The 18,077-nt window shown below is 40.5% G+C and overlaps 1 protein-coding gene across 1 annotated transcript in view; it reads left to right on the top strand.

Moving 5' to 3' along the window:
• Positions 1-18,077, top strand: part of ZBTB20 (zinc finger and BTB domain containing 20) — a 617,628-nt gene that overhangs the window by 99,310 nt on the left and 500,241 nt on the right. The window contains exon 3 of the mRNA XM_074974219.1: positions 12,783-12,904. The gene's annotated coding sequence lies outside the window, so the exon portion shown is untranslated. The remainder of the gene's footprint in view (positions 1-12,782; positions 12,905-18,077) is intronic.

The following is an 18,077-nucleotide window of genomic DNA, read 5'->3' as shown; positions in this document are numbered from 1 at the left end:
GGAATGTTGAGATCCTTGGATGGGAAGTAGTATAGAAATGAAAAATATTATTGTAAACTTTTAATTGTGTCCTTAAGTCCTGTGGGATTTGCATAAATTCAAAGAGAGTGTCTACTCTCATTATATCTTTTATCATCTTAAAAACTCAAGTCACATTTCTTCTTCAGCATAGAGTCCCTTCAGAGTTTATTAGCCACTGCTTTTGTGATTGGTCAGTGAGGGAAGGCAATGTGGAGTGCCTGATAACGTTTTGAGATCTGTGGTTTTGGGTCTTTTATCTGCCCATGCAGGGTAAAATTCTGGCCCCATTGAAATCAATGGCAAAACTCCCCACTGACTTCAGTGGGGCCAGGATTTTACCTGCAGTGTTTAATTTTGGAACAGTAAACATGTAATATCAGTTTCCAAGACAATATATATGATACCTTTTAGTTCTATAGTTGAATAGCCTTTGACCTTGTTTAGCACTCATGTTGGTGCCTTTCGTGACTGCTACATGCATACCAGCCTACTGTACATAATGGAAGCATAGGAAGTCAGCAAATTCATTTTGATCCTATACCACTGTTTTTAAAGTCACAAAAGGCAGATATTTGTAAGACCTCTTCTGTTAGGTTAGGGCATGTTGTAAGCCAGTAATAATAGCTGTGCTGCACTGTACATGGAAGTCACGTGTTGTGTGTTTACTAGACACATGATGATATGTGTTGCCTTTTCATATACTGATTCCTTTTACATAGAGATGATGTAACACAACAACGTTCTGACTTCCATTGTAAAACCTGCACATGTCTGGAAGGTGGAATGCAAAGTTTCTTCAGAGGCCAGTGTTCATTCTTCTTTATAATTCAGCCAGTGGGATTGACAGAGAGTGATACCTTTTGTGGTGCTATTGGACCACAGGTGATGGTCAAAGCCCAGGAAATGGCTGCTGGAGCACTGGAATATACACTACAGCATTAGACACCTCTCTTTGGCTGGCACATGGCAGATGAAAGTGAAAAGCAAATTTAAACAAAATCATAGGTGGGGGAGAAAAAGTTCTGGAAAATAGTCAAATAAAAACATGGAGCATGATTTTCTCTTGAAACTCATGAAATTAATTCATGTGCAAATACAGATTGCTTGGGTCTTTTTTGGCAAGGTGAACCTTTCTTATGAAGGCCTCTACTTCCAGCCTCCAGTGAGGCAAGTTAGCAGGCATTTTTTTCATTGCTGGAAATTCTTAACTGCTGCAAAGCAAACAATACCAGGGAACTAATGTTACTTAACTCTTCATGGCCTGTAGTTTTGTGGCACCTGTAATGTCTCTTTGAATGTCCATTATGTATCCTTATACCCTGAGACAAATCAATGGCACTGCCTTAAATCAGCCCAACACCCAAAAAGAACAATCGAAAATGCATGGTGTTAAGGAGTTTGGAGCACAAGAACTGATCTCATAGAGCAGCTTTTTTTCATACAAGGGTGAAGTGAGGTGTGTTTAATAGGCCAGGCTGTGTTCCTGTTGTCACTGCAGGTGTTCAGATGGAGTCTGTACAGTGAAAGGCTCTGTAAGGAGACCAGCCCCTTGGGAACACTGAAGTGCATACACAGGACTGGCACATTCCTATGTATTTAAGAAGTTCAATAAACATTATTTGCAGTGGGTGGATGTTAGTACATAGCTTTGTCACAGATCTACGGGATCAGTGCTACACCCCTAGCGTTGGAACAGTCTGTAGGAGGAACCCCTTCAGTGTGCCAGACCCCAGAGGGGCTCACTCTTCCTCCAGGGTAGGCCATGCGGCCTCACTGCCTCCTAAGACTGAACCTCTGCTTCAGCACTCCTGCTTCATACCGTGAGCTCCGTTCAATGAGTCCAACAGTTGTAGACTCCTTGTACACTCTTCAGGGATTAATGCAAGACACTAAGTATTTAAAGTGACACTTAGGCAGTGTTGTCAAAACAGTAGGGTTTATAAATCAACTGGAACACAGTATAGCAAGTCCTTAGGTTAGCACAGAGAAATGAAGGTTAAAGCATCGTCCATTCTGATTAGCCCAGAGCCCCAGCCAAGCTGTAGATGAACCCTGTGTTCAGGCTTTGTATCTCTCTGTCTGATCTCCTTGATCAATTCCCTGGTGAGAGTCCAGAATCCTCACTTCCTCCAGAAGCCAACACTCTATCCTCCCACCTTCACTCCTTTGTTCTCGAGCTGGGGTCTCAGCTTCCCTGCTGAGAGTCAGGGAAATCCATCTCCCTCTGGGTTGTTGGCTGCTAGGTGCCAATATCCTGTTGATTGGTTTTTGCATTGTCTTCTTGGATTTTCCATTGATATGGAGTCAGCCTCGGCCAGTCCTTTTTAATGACCCACTCATACTCAGACAGCTAGGCGACATACACACTTATGTCTCCCAGCCTGCCCTGAGAGCAATCTTAGTCCCTTTTCCCCCACTGGGTAGCCATGCAAAATATAGAAGAAACTGAGGCATACATATGAATTTTCTGTAATATTTTATTAATCCTACTTTGTCACAAGTTCTTTTCAGTGAGTAGTACACTCCTGTGTGTTAACATTTTCATATGCCCCCTCATTCACAAACTGCTTCTTATTAGCGTAAGATAGGGAAAGGAGGGTTATGACTAGGGTGTTTGTATTAGAGTGTGTGTGTTTTGCCCGATGTTGTCTTTAATAAAGATGGATAGACTTTGATTAAAATAATGCTACTTCTCCAAAAATCCGCATCCTAATGAATTTCGGCTCCTCAATCTGCATGCCCGTTTGCAAACATGTGAGGAACTCTCAAAGGTCTAAGCTGTTGGATGCCCAGCAGGAGCCATCATCTGCCACCACTACTGACCTGTCCTCGCTGCTTAGTCTTGTCTCAGGTAGTTGCTTTTGAACTACCCAACATAGCACTGTGATGGGCCACAGTGTGCTACGTGCAATGTAGGTACATCTAGCAACAAAGGATTTGGAGGATGCATGGCAGACAGCACTTGCCAAGGAAGCAGTTAAAAAGGGCTATCAAGTATCACACCTTTGTTTTATTAACAACTTCTGTAATTTGTCAAGTCCAAGGTGAAGACTACAGTGAGATAGTAAGATCAACAGCAAGGGGTTTAAAACCCTCTTTAAGAGAGGTTTGTTAATACATATGATTTATTGTTACAAAACTAGAAACACAAGCAAGGAAATGCTTGGAGTAGAGGGTGGCAGAATATTATACCTTTCCAGACAAGTGTGTCTCAGTTCATCTGTATTTACTCTGCTCATTGATCATCCTCCTCCATTCCTGAACTAGCTTTATGTCAGCACCTGTCAATGAAGACTTGCTCTGGCTTTTTTGAATCTGCAGCATGGTAGTCTCTGGACATCTTCTTTGACAGTAGCTGTTGGCCCAATTTGTACAGATAGGATACTGAGCCAAATCTTAATCCCAAATTTCTCTTCAGTTAGCAATATGCAGTACTTTTTTCCTCTGGTGGTGGTGGTGGTAGTGGTGATGATGATGATGATTATTTCTGCTAGCGACCTTGTGTTCTTTTCAAACCCTGACCAATGGATATTGAAGGGACATAGGATGGGAGAGACTAAGTCTTTCTTGTACAATCCAAAATGCATTATCTTTGTAGGCATTTATATTATAATCCTGCAATTCTTTATCACCTTCTACCCAAGCATCCCACCATAGTTTTCAACTGGTAAACCTCATAACCCCTTTTGGGACTACGTTTATGTGTGGTAAGGCGTATAATCCTTGTTCTACTGAGTGAGGAAATAACTGTGCCAAGCCACACAAGGAGACTGTAACAGAGCCAGGAATAGAACCCAGGTCCACAAGACCGTCCTTCCTGTCTTTACAGTAAACTGTGCTGCATTGTTGTGGGTAACTCATACTGACATTAAGAGCAATGTGAATTGTATACATCAGTTTCTCTGTCTTATAAATGAAGAGAGGTTTTTTTCCCCTTCCTTTGAAGTTTTCAGATAGAACTTGCCGGTGACCCACTTTTGCTAACAGTTCTCTTAACTAACCCCTGTACTCACTCATACGTTTTTTTTCTCTTCCACCCACTGTCTGTCTAGCCCGGTTTAAAATTTTTATATATGTACTTTTAAAAAATTGATTAGTTGGAGAGCTGCCCGTTCTTCTGCGCTGTATAATAAGGATTTAAAAACTGCACTCTGAATTCTGTATAGTGTAATTAAAAATGACCCAGATTTGGACCTGAGAACACCAGGACTTAGCCAAACTTGCCACGAGCTGAGTTCTGATGGCAGATGGGAACTAACGAGGACACACTGCACTCCAGAATTTCCCAGCTGCTTGGCCCCTTTTTGTACAAACAAGGTTTGGAGTGAAGTCCCGATCCCAAGAGCATGTTCAGCAAATATGCTGCACCCAGTGTTTTGGGAAACAAGGCAATGCTGTCAGACTGTTTCAGAGTATTTTTAAGGCCTGAGCTCCAAAGGGCTTTCTCAGTATATTGTAGCATTAGTGCAAACATGCTACCCCCCAAGCTTCCCTCTTATCCCTAGGGTTGGAAATGATCACCTGCTTCCAGATCTATTTGAATTTTTCTTTTTTTCCCCAAGGGAGACTTGCACTTCATTTTAATAGGGCACTAAAATCAGAATGGACTTCGTCTCCCTTCAAGCTATGGGTCTCTTCAACCAGTTCAATGTCCTGGGACTATTCAGGCAGATGTAATTGAATCAGTTTGAAGCAGCTGTAGCTGGCATGTGGTCTCTCAGATTGCTAGCACCTGCTTGTTTTTCTGTAATTTGCTAGAGCGAAAGTAGTGCCAAAACCAGCATTGGTCTTGGAGCGGATAAAGCACTCCAGATCCTGTATCCCATTCCCCTTCCAACCTAGCCACCTCATTACTGGTGCCTGAATTAAAGTTGTTGGTAGTGAGCAGGAACAGGTTTATGCTTCTCCTCCTGCAACCATGTCCCTCCCCGCTGAAATCAGTGCGCTGCCAATACAGGCTCTCCTCTTCATAAGCAATAAGAGATGGCTTAATAGTGATCAGGTGCTTTGGGTCCCTCTGCCCTCCTTAGAAAATTGGGCAGACTGTGCCTTGCTGTATCAAATTAAAACACATGCACCAAATTTATTTGCTGCTCTAACAGTCTTGCTGGCACAATGAGGGGTTTGTTAATGTCTAACAAATGGCCAAGTGGTTCTGGGATGTTCTGTATAATATTCCTGTTCTCTTGTGGCGAGTCTGGTAGACTTTACTTATTGTATTGCTGCCACAATCTAAACTTTAATATGCTAAGATTTGAAAAGGGAGTGCAAGTCACTTGGTTTCCTTCCTGTATTGTGTGATCTATCATAATCTTACATTCAGATTAAACACACTGGTGCACTTGGTCAAATATGGTATCAACACAGCATGGTGTGGATGTGAGATTACAAGATGGCATATTGAAACATTAATTTCTGAATATATCCCTCCAGTGGATTCCCTTCACTTTCTGTATCAAGTTTATGCGTCAAGTCCTTGTCCTGTTTTTAAGCCTTTGCACAGCATTGCTCTAGTCCAAATCTGCCTCTTCTCCTGCTATTTCTCCCAGCCTCCTTTCACACTCTCCACACCTCCCACGTACCCACTCTTTTCTTCTTCTATGCTGTTCCTTTCTCCTCAATCACTTATCTAATTTATCCATGTCTTTTTAGGGTGTCCATTATTGTAGTACCTAGGTGCTGTGGAAACACTTCATTTCCTGATTTTAGTGTAATTGTATTCTCCTCCTCCATCTATGTCTGTTTATATTAGGCTTCTCCATAGTAATAATCACCATACTATCCTATTGCATTGACTTGTGTTTTGTAATGATAGGCCATACAACTATGAATGTGACCCCTTATTGCCCTGAAAAAGAGGGCCAGATCTTCAGTTGGTATAAATGGACCTGGTGCCTTCAAAGTCAATGAAACTATGCTGATTTATGCCAGCTGAATATCTAGCTCAGAAATTCTTTCACGGGGCCTTAAAGATTTTCCTCTTCTCTTCTTTTTTAACACAAACCATTAGAAACTGTGGTTTGGCTGTTCAAATCCCTTCTCCTCATCAGGCAGAGGGGGAACTGAACTGCTCCCCCATATCCCCAGTGTGTGCTCTGACTACTCAGTTAAAGCATATAAGGCAGGTAGAGTGACCAGATGTCCTGATTTTATAGGGACAATCCCAATATTTGGGGATTTTTCTTATATAGGCACCTATTACACCCCCCCGCCCCCGCACTCTGTCCCGATTTTTCATACTTGCTATCTGGTCACCCTAAAGACAGGCCATCTCCACCTCTTCCTTTTTCTCCCCTTCCCTCCTGTTTTGTGTGGAGTCAGGTAGGTGCCTGACTTATTCTCATAAAAAATGACTTAGTTGCCTAAGCCACCTGACTCCAGGAGAGGGGTTCTTTATGGTGGATCACAAGCAGAAATAGGTGCCTCACTTCCTGAGAGGGACAGGGTTTAGGACACACCCCTCTCTTTGGCATCTCCCATTGGTTAGCTTACACAGCTCCCTGCCTAGCATGCTGGCTTTTGCAGATTATGTGTTAAGGTTCCTATCTCTGCCCATTTATTGTATAGGGAGCCTAGGTGCCTAACTAAATCTTGGTGTATCTTAGGTCATTCCAGGGATTTTTCGTGGCACCTAAAACCCCTAAGTCCCTTAGTGGATCGGGGCCTGATTTTCAGAGGTATTGAGCACCCTCAGCTCTCATTGACATCAGTAGAAATTTGCATGCACACTCCCTCTGACAATCAGTTGCTTCAGAGAGACAGTGATAAGTGTCATATGAATATATAAACAGAGAGCAGTAGCACATTAGAAAGCAGTCTTTTGTAAGCTACCTTAGTAGTGACTGAGAAATAACCAAGGTTGCAGACATTTGACTTAGGTAATCGGAATGGTCACTAGTAGGCCAATCAAAACCAAAAAAGGATCTGCAGAATGTATGGTTCTCTGGGAAATAACCACAGTTTTGGGTCAGTAACTATAGAGCATATAAAGTAACATATGCACTGCAGAGTGTAGTGTTGAGCTATTCATTTTTAAAATATATATATTTAATTTTAAAGTATTAGTTTTAGGAGTCATATACCATAGGCCACAGAGCTGGCAGGGGCCAACTGGGCCATGGCCTGACCACTTTTTGTCTGGGCCAAACCTGAGTGGCAATGCCACTCACTCAGATTGGAAGCGATGGGTGTAGGGACTCATGGGCCAGGGGGTTAGGCTGCTGGGAGGGGACACCTGAAAGGGGAATAGGATGGTCAGATGGGGGCGGAAGGGGAGTCTATGGCCCTTCAGCCCCCAGTATAAACCCTTTTCTTTGATTCAGTTAACCATCCAAGCAAATGTAAATTATGTCAACATTTTGCCCCGGAGTAACATACTTTCAGTAGGCAGATCTAATCCATCACCAGTACCAGGTGAGGGTGACTGAGTTCCATTAATAAGCAGACACTAAAGTGGAACCACACAGGATTGGGCATGGGAGATTGAACCTTCCAGTTGTGGGTAGGTCACTGTTGAGGACCAACATAAGAGGTTAGTAGCAATGGAAAGTAATCACCATCAGGTGAGATTTTGGTGACCTTACCTGGAAATGACTTGCTGAGTCTGCTTCCTCCTGGAAAATTCCCACATAACATAAATTACCACGAGACCTGGCACTTATTGACAGCCTTGTCTGCAGTCTCAGTGGAGGCCAGGGGGTTCAATGGATCATAGAGACAAGACTCCTCTTTCACCCATGCAGATGATTTCTACAGAACAGTCTTAAAGCACATTGGGAAGCATATTTGGGAAGCTTGCATTCCCACTGTCTGTGCCATACATGATGTATGAATGGAGAGCTTTATTCTCTGGGCTTGTCAATCCATCACTGAATTCACACACACACAAAATTAAACAAACAATGAACAATTTAATACTACAGAGATTATAAAAGACACTGTGCTATATGTGTAACCAATAAATTAACCCCCCTATGCCAATCAAACAGGGATGATTTCCTACACTGATGCAAAGCCATAAGAAGGGAAACAGTATTTAGTCTCACAAGAGCATTTCCAAGAAAGAATCTCAGTCCAACTCCATCAGTTCTGCACTCTGTTAATTGGCCCAGTTGCTTCCTAGAAAACTCCCCCAGCCCTGTTAGAATGTGCAATTCTCCTAGGCAATTCCTTAGGTACAGGACATCACACCCAGGATTCCAAGCTTGGCCTGCAAACCAGACAGATGGGATAGGACTTCAGTGGCCAGAAGCCTTCACATGTTACATGCAAATTTACTGATTCAGTATTTTCCACTTAATCAGGATGCTCTTAATCAAGAAATCTGTTAAATTAGATTGTGTCCCAGGGAAATGATTTAGCCTAATGACAGTGAATGATAATGGATGCTGCTTAATAGGGACAGCGTTGCCAATATTTCTGCTTAATGGGGACACATTTGGCTAGTGCTAGTGGGTTAAGTGGTGTTTAACCAGGTGTTTAACGGGTGTGAAATTCTAAATTCTAATCTTTTAATATAGCAGTCTCCAAATAAAGGTTAAGAGAAGAAGAAATAAAGATTAAATACAGCATAAATCATTTTTATACTTGTATTTTTATTCAGTACAGAATTTTACTACATTTCAAGTCTTTTTAGACAATTTTTTTTCAAATGGCTGCTTCTCTTAATTGAGACAACATATTAATCAAGACAATAGGCCATCCACCAGGGTGTCCCAATTAAAAGGATTATCCTGTAATTTGAACAAAATATCACTTGGTATGGTAGCTAGTGCCAATATCCAGCCTGTGCAGGCCTAAAATGCAACTAAATATGGAAATTTGGTCTTTTGTTTTCAGTGGACAAATTTTAAACTTATGCTGCCACCAAATGACACAAATTTCTTTCTGTATAATACTCAGGGTTAAGGGTTGTTACCTTGATTTCTCTGAGATGTTATGGAAGCATGTTTTGAGGAAGGTCTGGTTAGACTTCTAGCCTTCTCCACTCACTATTATTCCTCAGATAGACCTTGTCTGGAATAGCAAAAAAAGGTGTCTGGATGTTTTAACATGTTTTAAAATCTCAGTGTAAACAGGGCAAATTGTACTTTAATACAGATTAGCTGGTTGAGGTGAACCTTGGTGGGGAGAATAGGGTTCTGCCTCAACAACCTAACTCATCATAATGGCCACATCTTAAAATTTTCTTCCATGTTGAAAGATTCTACCTGTTTGAGAAATATTCCCCATACTTAAAAGGGAACTGTCAATACTTCTTAAAATGGACAAAGCTATAAGTGCTATCACTGTAGCTACAAAAAGCAGACCCAAAATGGAAATTTACTGGATGTGAGTAGGGAGTTTTAAAAGCACCTAAGAACATAAGAATGGCCAGCCTGGGTCAGATCAATGATCCATTTAGTCCAGTAGCCTATCTTCTGACAGTGGTTGGTGCCAGATGCTTCAGAGGGAATGAACAGAATAGGGCAATTTGTCAAGTGATCCATCCCGTCATCCAGTCCCAGCTTCTGGAATTCAGAGGTTTAGGAACATCCAGAGCATGGGGTGATGCCCCAACCATCTTGGCTAATAGTTGTTGATGCACCTATCTTCCATGAACTTATCTAATTCTTTTTTGTTATGCTGTTGGCCTTCACAACATCCCCTAGCAAAGAGTTCCACAGATTGACTGTGTGTGGTCCGAAGAAGTACTTCTTTATATTTGTTTTAAACCTAGTGCCTATTAATTTTGAAAGTTGACTTAACTCTCTTTCTACTTAAGTCAAGAGGAATTTTAACATTGACTTAAGTAGAATCAGAGTTAGGCCACTGCTGCTTTTGATAATTCCACCTGTAAAATCTAATCTAAAATGTAATAAAACAGCTGTGTACCAAAAAAAAAAAAAACCCACAAAAAACAACCAAACCCAAACCAGAAACAAAACACCAAACCTAGAGGTTTATAAAGGCAAGAGTTAATTTATGTACACATTATATAAGTAGCAAAACACTTTGCACTTGATTCTCCTCTTGCTTACAACAGTTTCATACTTGGGTAGCGCAGTTGACTTCAGTGGAATTACCCTGGATTTATAACAGTAAAGGAGGAGAATCAGACCTTTGTGTATACAGAAAAATATATAAAAAATAATTCTAATGAACCAAACATGATTTTAACCTTTTAAACATGCAAAAATCATTGTTAAAGTGAAGTTAAAGTTTCAGGCTCATATCATTGGTTTTAAGGCATATTACCGTCAAAAATGTTAGAGCATGAAACAAAAAAGACTCCTTCGAGTGCTAGTAACCCAAGAAATGCAGAATTAATGTTGCTTCCCAAACAAGGTATCCAAACTACCTTTGAATCATAGAAATCATAGAAATGTAGGACTGGAAGGGACCTTAATAGGTCATCTGCTCCAGTCCCTTGAAGGGAGATTATTTAGGAAATTATGGTGAAACAACTTCAGTGGTACTGTAAAGTATCTAGCGTCCTCTGGTCTTTTTGACCCCGTTAGAACTGATTTAGTTGTGAAAGTAGTATAGCAGTGACTTTGGTCATGTTGGTTGTTGATCTTCTGCTGAAAATAGATGAAGATGAGGTGTATGTATTGATTCTTTTAGCTCTGTCACCTGCCTTCTGTACCACTGATGGTGATTCATCTGTGGCCGCTGTGTTGGTGAGGTAGCTCATGAGAGAGACTGTTGGTTTTTTTTTCCTGAGAGATCCCAGGGGGTAGTGTTGGATGATTGCTTATCTTCCTTGAGGGCACTCTCATTGAAGGTTTGTGGGTTTTTATTTTGTCATCCCTATTGTTTTACATGTATATGGGGCAAATAAAAGGATTAGTGAGGCGGTTTGGATTGCATTGTTTTCAGGATGCAGTTGATATCGAGTGTTGTTTTCCCATCCCTTTCACTTTTACCTGCGTTGTGGGGTGACTTGCTCAGTGTTCAACAGAGATGGTGGTGTGTAAGAGGGCTAGCTAGCTGACACTCGCTCCAAGCAAGAGGTAATGCGTAGAGAGTTGGGGAACTAGCCAAAGCAAGTACTCAGTATTATAACTGTACAATATCTGACATTTTCCTGCTGTTTGTTTCTAAGTGCATTTCCCGAGCTGGGTTTGCTGGGTTTTCAGGTGATTCTGGATATTCAGGTAGTAGTGGTTGCTAATTGTGATTTTTATCATTTGCTCTTGGCAAGAGGGTTGCATCCTTTCATTTTGGGACTTTGCCTTTTATCACCTCAAGATAGGATTACTATATTGCCCGTTACGTGAGGCTAATTCAAGGTGTTACGTGGCAATTGTGGTAGTGTGCCTTTTAAGTGGAATGTCTCATCAAAAACATATTGCATTTCTTCTGCATGAGCTGTATGGCCTGTCATCTGATTTTCAGTTGAAGTTTAAGGAGTTGACTTTGACCTATAAAACCCTAAATGACTTGGATCCCAACTACCAGTGGGATCCAAGCCACAACCCTCCAAGACACTCAAACTAACAAACCAAAGGTTTTAACAATAGGGGGCTGCAGATATGGTCCTTAAGGGATATAACTATAAGGGATCCTTAGCTTTGGAACTTCCTTCTTTCCTTGCTCTGCCACAACCAGGTTTTAAGAACATAAGAACGGCGACACTGGGTCAGACCAAAGGTCCGTCTAGCCCAGTATCCTGTCTTCTGACAGTGGCCAATGCCAGGTGCCCCAGAGGGAATGAACAGAACAGGTAATCATCAAGTGATCCATTCCCTGTTGCCCATTCCCAGCATCTGGCAAACTTCAGCTTTTGGTAAACTTCAGGACACACTGCAAGGCTCACATGTTTTCTCAAGCAGGAGAGGTGAAAGGATGCAAAGACTGCTTTTTAAGGGTGTTTTTCTGGGGGGGGGGGCGGATTAGGTTTGGTTGAGATATATCTCTATTTAAAGCAGAGCTGATTGAAAAATATATTAAAAATAGCTGGGGGGGGGGAATTACCCCCATTTGAATTCTTTTAAAAATCAGATTTTTCAAAATTTTGAAAAATTGCAACGAGCACTAATTAAAAGTTTATATTTGTAAATATTTTGTAATGTGCCGAGAGCTCCAGTGAGGCACAGCAAGGGATAGTCAGAACAAAAAGAATTCCTGTACGCTCTCTGAGATCCTGATTTGGGCCTTCAGTCCTCAGACCTGCCTTGTTGTTAGTACCTGCACCATACACCTGTGCAGGGTCTGACTAGGGAGTGATCCCCTTTCGTCATGTTAATCGGGTAAAGCTTCTGTACGGTGTCACATATGGCTAGGAGAAACTGAGCAGCCCAAATGATCAATGAGGATTTCAAATCTTGGGCCTGATTTGGAAATAATTACTACTGGGCATAATGTTCTTGAGCATGAGTATTCCCATCCCATTGCCTTTAATGGATCTGCTCATACTAGAAAGTGTTACACCTGGTAGCACATTTCTGTGGGATCAGGCCCCTGTGGTCATTCACTTGCCCCAAAATGACTAGAGAATTTTTTCTTATTCAGTGACCACATGCCATGCTCTTTTTAAAATGTAAAATTCTAGAATTTCACCTTTGAGCAAAGAGAAGAGGTCAAAGGCCGGAGAGGCCAGAGTGATTTAAAATTGAACCAATCAGTGTAACTGGAATTTCCATTGTGAAGATTTGGAGGGAAGGCTTTTGATGGTGTATACTTTGTTTGGGTGGGGTATGGGCAGGAGTCTCTGCCTTCTTTCTTTAAAGACTTTCCCTTATATGAGGTCTCAAAATTCTTTCCTCCTCTTCTTCTAGGGAACTAGAGGGCTTGACTTCTCCTTTACCTCCTGCATTTACTCTGACCACAGTCCCTCCCTGTTCTCACAAGCGGAGCTCAGCCCTGCTTCCCTTCCTGTTGATTCCCAGTCAGCTACATGGTAAGTTTCCATTATCTCTATACTTGTTGCCATAGGGTAAAGTCCTGGCAGCCTTTCTATAAAATCCATGAGTGCTGGGCATTGAGGGCAGAGTATTTGATGTCTATCAAAGATCATTCGGTCATATCCCAGTCTGACCAGGAAAAGGTGGTATTGAATTAGCATTGGAGCTGAGCTTCAATGTAGATTGTTATAAGAATAAAATATGAACTAATATATGTGACAGAAATAAATCCATCAGATTCTGTAAAGGAAACAGTGGACCCTTGGACCCTTAAATCCCATTAACCAGGCCAGAGAGAAAATGTGTTAAAACGGAGCTGCGCTGTATCTTTTTTCATTGTTTGATGAAATAATCTTTTTCACCCTTTAAGTGGTGTGTTTAAAAATCCTGATATTTCTGAAACAAAGAAAATACACAGCCACTGAGCTAGCTGGTTTTTATACCTTCCTTTTCTGAGTATTGTCCTTCAGTATAATACAGAGCCATTTCTTTGTTCTCACAAGCTAGCAGTTAAATTGTATGTAAATGTATGCAAATTAGATGCTGTCTAATAAAGAGAGTCATTAGATGGAAGAAATATTTAGTTTGGGGGGAAGAAAAGAAAAGAAAGCAGGTGTATTTTGCAGGAGAAAATGTAAGATAGCAAGAAAAGAAACCCTCAAACTTTGGGTGAAGATTTCTAAAATAACTATTAAAATATTTTGTAAAAGGTCTGCTCTACTCTTGGTCTTTCCATTTGTGAGTTTGTGTGTGTGTGTGTGTATTTGTGAGTATGTGTGTGTGAGAGAGACAGAGAGATTACACATATGCACAAACTTACACATTTTATGTGTGTATATGTTAAAACACAAATACCCCTACATGTGGCAGTGATATAAATATTTAACAGAAATAGCATTATATATAATATATTTGGGAAATATTTGTATCTCCTCCACGTAGGATATATATATGTGGGTACAGATTAAAATATACATATGTGTGTGTGTGTGTGTGTGTGTATCTATATGTGGGTATACAGAGAGCTGGTGAATAAGTGATGTTTCAGATCAGTGGCAGTTCTGAAAAAATAATTGGTTCAGGTCAAACCGAATCTGAAATTTGTTGGAATTTTTGGTGAATTTAGAAAGTCTGTTTCAGCTCAATTCCACTGCTGTGATTTGAACCTGCATCTCCCACATCCCAGATGAGTGACCAAAACACTGAGCTAAAGCTTATAAAGGCAGGTGAGCAGCGATGCCACTTCCTTCTCTTCTGGCCATTTTGTGAATGGCTAAAAATATTAATCTCAAATTCACTAATAGTTTTAGTTAGACTGAAACTGCATTTTTCTTCTAATAAACTGTTTGCCCAAGAATTTCATCAAGCTCTCTATGTATATATGTATGAAATAATTTAAGTGTGTATGTATGTCGGGCGAGTGGGGGAATAAATATGATTATTAGTGTATGTTTCTGTATACCACATATGTGCAGGTGATAGCCATGTGATAAATTGCAGAGGCATGGATTAATTTATTTATCATCCACTTTTGACTGCCTCTCCTGCACTCTCCCCCCAATCTGTCTATCTACCCAGGATTTATTCCAGTGTCCCAACTCCCAAGCAGCTTCAAGTGTCCACCATTTAATTAATTAATTAAAATCAGCCTCCCACAGAAATGTTTCTCTTCTCTCCCTCAAATGTAGAATTTCCCACTAAATTACCACTTTTTGTGGGATGCGCAAGATTCAGTCCTGGGCCAGTGATTTTTCTGTAGATAAAAAAAGTTAGTTTTTAAGTTCTTATATCTCAGTGTCCTAAAATCCTAGGAAGTGGGAACTTTATACCATTGAAAATGGGAGATTACCAGCTTGTGGATAGAACACACAAAGTTTGTTTAGACCTATAAAGTTCTGAAGTAATGGACCTTACGTTCATGCCTTTATTAGGACTAGAAAGGCTACTTCTCATCATTTTTAGAGGTTTCTGTAGCTTCCTCTGACCTGTGTATCCTTGAAACCCAAGGAGCAGAACAGCTTTTAGGGTTGGGGCCTTTGTGTCTAAGGCACCTAACTTAACAGGTGGGAGGGCATTATTTTTTTAAAATTTTTGTCAGTTATCATGGTTCTGGTGAGTAGATATTTGTGCTTGAAGTGGTACATTTTTTCATAGCAGTTCTGCAAGGCTGGAAGTGTAAAGACATATATGTATATGTGTATAAAATATATGTATATAAAAATAATGTTTTTCAAATATTTACATATAAAGCCAAAGGGATTGGCCTCCTTCCCAGAATTACTGGAACTACCTTCCCCAGGAACATTTGGACTTGAATAATCTCTGCAACAACACTTTTCTTCTGAATCTAAACAACTTTAGAAATGGGTGACTGGCTCTGGGGACCACTCACTCACTGTTCATTTGGGTTCCTTTTCTTATGGTAATAGAAAGGCCTCCATGGCTGGGTAATATATTTTTGTTTAATTACTGTAAGGTTCCTTTTTATCACTCCCTTCTCCCATAGTTTTCCCTTAATTTATTTCATGAGGGAAAGTCCCAGTACTAGAACTACGGGGATACTTTTGTAAATGTTCTAGGGCATCTAGCATTGTGTATCGTGGGAGATTTGGGCCACTTTAAGATTTAGGCAGAAACCATGGAAAAGTTCATGGTTTCACACAGTTTTGAACCAAACCAGTAAAAATTTAACAGTGAAAATCAGAGGATTTGAACTGGAACAGAAACAGAAGCTATTTCACATGGTGCACTCAGGGCCCTCCTTTCCTTTCTCCCCAGAACATGTTTGTGTGAGGTAAATTACTTAGGTAACCAGTCCATACAGGAAATAAGAATGGTCCAATGGGAAAAGAAGGATTGTCCAGTGGATGGGGTACTAGCTTGGGACTTGGAAGACCTGGCTCCACCACAGACTTCCTGTGTGACCTTGGGTAAGTCATTTAGCCACTCTGTGCCGCAGTTACCCATCTGCAGAAATGGGATAATAGCACTTTCCTACCTCACAGCAATGTTGTGAGGGCAAAAACAGTAAAGATTGTGAGGTACTCAGATACTGTGATAATGGAGACCATATAACTACCTAAGGTAGAAAGCTAGATATACAGACTTGGTAACATAGGAATGTAAGAGAGATACTATACCGAATCAAACCAATGTTCATCTATTCAAGTGTCCTCCAACAATGGATATGATCAGGTACTTCAGAAAAAGATGCAAGAAACCCTGTAATGGACAGTTGTGGAATAATCAGTATTTTTCTCAGTGTTCTGAAAATAATTGAGAATATTTCCACTTTTAATTCTCAGGATTTTGAGGTTTTATTTTTATACATATAATATTTTTATATATAAAAGGAATAAAATATGCTGCACTAAACTAATCCTAGCACTAACAAGACGGTTGTGGGACTAACGGCTTTTGATATTACCTAGTGCTTATTATTGTTATTATTATTATTTCTTTTTAATTATGCAAAGTGCTAATCAGTTTGATTATGCACAGTGCTAATCAGGTTAATTATGCAAAGAGCTAATCAGTTGTTCTTTAAGCACATGAGGAGAGCAGAGGTGCTGGTGGTGAATGGCGCTTCTAGATGGGGGTAGTCACGGCAGTCATTCCTTATTAAGAGAGGAGTAGGTGAGATGACAGGGGGGTTTCGTCTCCATTAAAAAATAAAGAAGGAAGGAAAGAGCCCTGATGATGGTGGTTCTGGAAAGGTAATGTCTTCTCTCACAGCAAGGCAGATTTTTTGTTTTTCATACTGCCTGGTGTTGGACAGTCATTGTTAGACTTTGAGTGAAGTGACTTGGACAAACACAGTAGAGAGCGGTATTGTAGTAGGTGTCACATGTCAGGCAATCTTGTCAGGCAAATTTTCGTTGGAGAGTTGGAGTCCAAGTGGCTGCCACTTGATGGGGAGGGATGTGTAATCAAGAAGGCTGAAAATATTAAGGAAGTCTGCCCTAATCTAACAAAGAGGACCATCTTTGGAGTACTTGCACTCAGAATGCAGATAATGAGTCTTGGGAGGTAGAGGGAACATAATATATGATCAACAAAGATAAATTTGTGTTAGGAGATTATCAGATGAGCACTCACAATGAATTTAATTAAGTAACCTATCCACAAGTAGACATTCTTCAGGCAAGTCTTAACAAGGGATCTTACTCCACGCTGCCCTTCTTAGTCTGCAATCATATGCTAGTTACACATTTTGGGTAAAGCAGAATTTTTTACGGACCAGTAAGCTCTTCGCTGGTTCTCAGAATTTATTGTTGGTCCAATTTGTCCATTTTGTGGTGCTTGATGATTAATTTCTACTCCGTATCTTTTATCTGAATACATTTTACTGCTGGCACGTGGGGAATAGGAATTATTTTTTACTGTTTGTCTAGGAAATGGCACACCCAGAGTGGAGAGTACTTGTTTCTGTCATGTTTTGGGAAATGCCTTGAAGATATTCTGAAATCATTAAAACAAAAAATTACTAGATTATAATAAATTCAGCGTTTGAATTTAGTAGGCAACAATACACAGGAAGTTATGCTTGAAATTAACTATTGTAAATGTCTGCTTATTGGGAATACTGCCAGATTATCAAATACATTCAGGACAGGAAGTAACATCAGTAATTTGTAGCTGAAACCAATATATGAAAAAGAATGTGTGTTGCCTTCTTGATAGCTAGTGAACATCACTCAAAAGAACTATTACTATCTTAAGGAAACAATCTTCACATGAAAAGAGAAGGGTCTGCTGACGAGTGGCTGGGTTTACATTTACATGTATGCATTTTATTTGTTTCTCACTCACATGTGCATTTCCTCCATGAAAACTGCTGTTCTAACCTTAGGAGCTTAAGAATCACTATACCATATTAGACCTGTGTTACATCAGGTTTTGTATCCTGACTCCGAAAGAGCCCAATGCTTGATGTTGAAGTGAAAAAGCCCTTACTGCACTCACCCACTTGTGCAAATACTGTATATGAAGGGAAGCATTCCTTCCTGACCCCAGGAGCAATGAACAAATGGCCTGAAGCATAAACTTTCATTATTCCATTATTTTAAGTATTCAGGGCCCACTGAAGATAATGGAAAGAGACTCATGGACTTCAGTGGGACTAAACTCAGTCCCTTATAGAACACTGGTCACTGTAATATCTAGGTG

This window comes from Natator depressus, chromosome 1, assembly GCF_965152275.1.
Source record: "Natator depressus isolate rNatDep1 chromosome 1, rNatDep2.hap1, whole genome shotgun sequence".
Taxonomy (NCBI): Eukaryota; Metazoa; Chordata; order Testudines; family Cheloniidae; genus Natator; species Natator depressus.
This window is presented reverse-complemented; position numbering and strand designations above follow the sequence as displayed.